Below are 5990 nucleotides of genomic sequence, written 5' to 3' on the forward strand. Positions count from 1 at the left end.
ACAGATCTGGAAAAATTTCTGTTTGTTTTATGTGACATTGCTTATCTCTGCATGATCTCTTTTGAGTGAATTTGACATTTAGACTCCCCCAAGACAAGCTATTTCCCTTATTTCCAAACTTCTGACTTATCTCACTTAAACATTCACTTACTGACAACAGTAAGTGTTGCCTGAATTATAAAGACAATGTTCATATATTCAATTTTCTTAACAGTATGTTTCTTTTTAAATGTAAGCAAATTTCTAATAGTCCTGCAAAGCACTCACCAATTATAAAAAATCATTCATTTGTGAATATTTGTTTTAAGTTCTTTTCATTTTTTTCTTTAGTAATTTATTTTCATTTAGCACAGATGCTCTATAAAGAATTATAAGATATCCTAGAGTTTTTGCCAAAAAACGGTTGCTTGAGGGCTACATCATCAAATGTTCCTTGATTCTTGAAAATATCATTATCAACTTGATCAGTAAATTTCGTTTAAAAACATACAGGTATAGCAATTTGACTGACTATCCTTTGGGATCCAAAGGAAAAAGAATACCTATTTAAAAAATTACTATCTACCATGAATAAAGTTGCTTGTTTTTAATTTCGTTGTTTTGTAAGATTTTCTCTATGTTGTGGTTATGCATTCTGTACAAATTTGTAGTTTGATTCTAAATGAAAAAAGTATGATATAAGCTTTTGGAATTTATCAATGTATTACTGCTTTACAAATTGTTCCTTTTATAACAGCTCAAAGGAAGAGAACAAATATTGGCTCCTCTATGTCCTTGGAATAGTTTATCTTGCAGAAGCTAAGATACAATCTTATGCTTATTATTTTCTTTGGCATTCTAATATGATTATTCACCTTCTTATTTATTCTGAGGTTACAAAAGAATCTTTAGAGGATCATTCTGAGCTCCATATAAGACTTCCATTTTCTTTGAGCTTAAACATTAGGCAAAATCTCTTGTTGGTTTTAACCTAAGATGAATATGTCTAAAGGATCTCATTTTTGCAAGGAATTAAAAGGTCAGAACAATAAATCAAAGAAGAGCTCCTAATGCTAAACACAATACATATTACTCTTCCAGCGGTAAAAAGGTGGCCTTTTTTTAGCTGTTCTGATAGATTGATTTGAATGACCTCAAAAATTGATATTAAGGCTATATAGAATAATGCAAACACTGGAAAGGCAACATTCTAGAGCCATAGCCCTCATTCACTAACATAACATACATATAATGAGTTTCTTCATTGTGCAAAAGCCAGAAAGACACGGAAGGGGAATACTGAACTGTTCCCCATTGTACTACAGGTTGACTTCCTAAAAAAGTATAGAATCTTTGGAAATTAAAGGACAAAAAAATGATAAGTCAATTGCAATACAAGTTAAAAAGAGAAAAGAGGTAAAATATTTATATCTTTCATTTTTAGCAAATGAGAGGAACAAATAATAAAAGGTACAGAAGATCAGAGCAGCAAAGACATTTTTTGAGGGTAAATCAACCTTAGGTAAAAGCCACAGACTGGCAGCTGTGACAGTCATTATTAAGCAACATCCTAACAACAGAACCTGCATTTTACTTAGCACCATGATGCTTTTCTAAGCAGGGTTCCTTGAGTCAGTCAGAAAAGCCACATCTCATTCAATAAATACAAACAGAAAAATTTGTTTCTCTCCAGGGCATCTGGTAAAATCTTTCCAAACTGGGCAATGAGTAACAATTTGTTCTGTTGTTTTACAATAAAAAAGAACTTGGAAGCTTGTAATTTTGAGATCATTGAGTGAAGTATGTGTTTGGTTCATTTGTTTGAAGAGTCACTATTTCAGATTACAGAAAAGAAGGGAGTTTGTATATATATTTTTCTCAAAAATTTCTGGTTGACAGAGATGAGGTGCCTAACTAGTTCCATTCTGAAAAAATTGAGTAGTAATAGAATGGAAGGAAAACTGATGTAATAAGACATTTATTAAGTCGATCAATATGAAATTGCTGATATAGACCATATTTAACTTCAAATGTAGCAATTAAAAATCGAGCAACCTAGTAAATAGAACTCCGTTAGTCTCGTTTTTGACAGAGGCTCTCAAGAGCAGAAATAATTCAACAGATGTCAATTATCCCAAAGGTTGCCAAGAAAATTTTAACCAGGATGGACTAAAAGATGATGAATAAATTGATTCTGCCTGTTGGTTATCACCCGCCTCTAACTATCAAAGCACGGTGATAGGCAAGTCATGGAGGAGATTTCCTTTAGAGCAGGAGTCCCCAACCTCTGAGTCACTACCCTTACTGGTCCAAGACCTGTTAGGAGCTGACCACACAGCAGGAGGTGAGCAGGGGGCCAGCAGCTGAAGCTTCATCTGTATTTACAGTCACTTCCTGAGCTCTACCTCCTGTCAGATCAGTGGCATTAGATTCTTATAGGAGCAGGAATCCTAGTGTGAACTGCACACCGGAGGAATCTAGGATGCGCTTCCTATGAGAATCTAATGCTGAGGCTGATCTACACAATAATTGTAATGCACTTGAACCTTCCCGAAATTATCCCTTCCTCCCTCACCCTCATCCCCTCCAGTTCGTGGAAAAATTGTCTTCCATGAAACTAGTCCCTGATGCCAAAAAGTTTGGGGACCGCTGCTTTAGAGAACATTTGAGCCAGTTGTATGTTCTCTCTTCTATTGGAGTGGGAGGAGAACTGGTTCTTTTTACACCTTAAATCAAGTGGGTAGAGTCTTAAAGGGACTCGCCCTCCCCAGCCTACCTCACTGGAGGGAAGGAGCCTGACAGGAAGTATTTTGAAAGGAAATCTACCCAAAATAATTCTGGAGTAACATAGTCCATCCAAGCCTCCAATTCTAAGAATCAGTCAGGCACGCTGTGCATCGTTCTTATAGTAGGAAGTTGCAGAGAGGGAGTCGAAAAGACTCACACAAAAGCAAATAGTGAAAAACTTAGCTTGGAACATGCCAGTCTTATAGGACAGGGACGTTATTTCACAAGTTATTCAAAACTACCTTTTATCTTTAGTCTCTCTCCTTGGGTCCTACCTTGAGAGGTCACATGCTTGAATTTGTTGCTAATTACATAATGTAAAAACATAATACCAACACACCAGAATTGGGTTGCAAGGCCTAGGTTAGGGTTCTCTTTTATAAACTTTGGTTTCACTTTCACTTTAATTTTTTTCCTCTCTCTCTTTATTACTCTTTTGTTTTTCTGTTTGTTTACTGAGTCGCTTACTAGGTAACCCCTTCCTATGAGAGGTTTAGGCTCCAAGTCCATTGAATGGGACTGCCACTCTCTTGTTAAAGCTATTAGATATCCAGCAGATGTCCCAGTTTTGCTTAGGTTTGCTCTCCTTTCACCGGTACTCTGGAAATTTCTATCCTCCCTCTAAGCAACTCCTTCCTTTCACTTTTTCTCCAGGATCCTCTGTGGACAAGGGAACTTCTTATCTTCAGAGCGCTTTACTTTATCCAGGCTTAAAGGTAAAACAAAATAATAATTGTGATTACCCTTTGAAATGTGAGCAAGGAATAACTAGTAAAAATAAAGTAAAAGTAATATGTATAAGTTAAAAAAGTAATATTTATCAATGTATATAGGTTCCATAACAGCACGGTTTTATGTGGTAAGCATAAAATGTTTTTTGCCTGTTGAGATCTGGTGACAATACCTCACCAAACTTTTTTTTTTTTTTGAGTTAGAGTCTCACTCTGTCGCCCAGACTGGAGTGCAGTGGCCGCTTCCGGCCACAGCAACCTCGACCTGCTGGGCTCCAGCGATCCTTCTGCCTTAACCTTCCAAGTAACTGGAATTACAGGTGCGCGCTACCATACCTGGCTAATTTTTTGATTTATTGTAGAAATGAGGTCTCACCAAGTTGCCCAGGTGGGTCTCGAACCCACAGGCTCAGGCAATCCACTTACCTCAACCTCCCAAGGCGCGGGATTATAGGCTGAGCCACCGAGCCCGGCTCTCACTTAACTTTTTGACATTCACTTCTGATTTATTTATTCATGTGACTGATTCTGTACATCACCTTGGATTTCATCTTTCCCATAATTCTTAGATGCCAAGATTGCAACATATCTGTAAATGGTCTATGTTGAAGTCCACTGAAAACTGACATAGAAAACACTCACAGCGCTAACAAATTGCCCAGAAATTTTAGGGGATATGGTTTCATGGCTAAACATCTGGTTTATTTATTTTTTAGAAAAGGCAAGGGAATGAACACTGCTTTTGCAGGTAAAAGGATTTTAACAAAAGATATTTTTAGGGCACCATTTTCCAACTTTTTAAAAATACAACTACAGAAAACAATGACGCTGTCACGATCCATTCATGTACATGGATGGAGGCGCCTGCTGTTCCAAGGACTGAATACGTGTTTGCATCTTGGCACATCTGTAACCCATCCCAGCACTCAGGTTTAAATGTTCTGCCTTAGGGCTTATTGCCAGGACTGGCTTCATTTAAGATTTTTAAAAGTGAATGAGAAGATGAAGTGCCCAGTAAAATCTTCAAGTTCACAGATGACACTAAGCTTCGCTGGGTAATTAAATGCCAAGTTGATAAGGATAAACTGCAGAAAAATCTTTTCTGCTTGTGTGAGGTCAGGACATAAAAGATGAACTGCACTATGGGTGTAAGAATGTGGTAAAATAAGGAAAACGAATGTAAACTCTATTTGTATGATGATGATACTTGAGCCTCAGTGATGACACAGAATAAAGATTTGAGAGTCATCGTTATCTTTTCCTCTGGAGAGCTCCACCTCAAGTCTGTGCGGACAAGGACAGTTACTACAATTCTGTGAATCTTCAGAGATGTGGTTGCAAATGGAACAGGAAGATCAGTAGCAATTCAGTCACTGTCAGATATTTGACTTTTTTAAATTCTCAAAACAATCCTTTAGGATAATTTTTAATGCATTTACAAATGAGGAAACTGGGATGCAGTAAGTAATTTTTATACTTGCATGAAGGCATAAGACTCTCTGCAATTACTTGTGATTCCTGAACCTAAAGAGAGAGAACTGAAAAATATGCAGAAGTAGACATTTCAAATAAAGATAAAAACTGAGGAAAGGAAGAGATTTCTATAAAAGCATATATATATATGTATAATATTTGATCTGGAAAGATGATTTGAATAATAAATGTCATGTGGCTTAAAGAAAGTTCTAGAATTCTAGATTTAATTAGAAAATTCTATGGTGCTTATAAATGGTATATTAGTTGTTAGGGCTGTCATTAAAAAGTAGCACAATCGGAGTGGCTTAAGCTACAGAAACTTATTGTCTCACAGTTTTGAAGGCTACAAAGCCAAAATCAAGGTAGCAGTTGGGTAGTTTCTCCTGAAGGCTGTGAGGAAAGTATCTGTATCTCTTTGTAAAAGTATCTCTTTGGGTTATAGATAGCATCTCTGTGTCTCTTCACATGATTTTCTCTCTGTACATGTCTCTATGTCCAAATTTCTCTTTTCTATAAGAAAACAAGTCATAGTAAATCAGGGCCCACCTTAATGACCTTAGCTAAACAAATCACGTCTGCAATGACTCCATTTTCAAATAGGGTCATTTTGAAGTACTGAGGGTTAGAATTTCAACATATGGATTTTGAGGAGACACAATTCAACTCATAGCAAATGGCAAGAAAACATTACAGAGTGAGTAATGCATTTATGAAACTTACTGCTCCAAATAAGAGTAAGACCTAAACACTTTATGTGTCAGTGAAAAACCAAACATCAAGAGAGCATTAAGTCATTGAAGAGATGTGTGTGGTGGTGGGAGGAGAATTTAAACTTCACAGTGGTGTAGGGTTGTGGGCAACCATAGAGATCACAATTTTCACACAGTTGAGTACTATCTGAGAGGAAGGTTCTGCTCTCCATGTCTAACAACAACAAAACAAACTTATTTGACCTAATATGGCATTTTTACTGCAACTGATTTATTTCAGTTTTTTTATGCCAGAAAAAAATAAGGC

Source organism: Carlito syrichta, unplaced genomic scaffold (assembly GCF_000164805.1).
Source record: "Carlito syrichta isolate Samal-C Ts95f unplaced genomic scaffold, Tarsius_syrichta-2.0.1 Scaffold302798, whole genome shotgun sequence".
NCBI classification, from domain to species: Eukaryota; Metazoa; Chordata; class Mammalia; order Primates; family Tarsiidae; genus Carlito; species Carlito syrichta.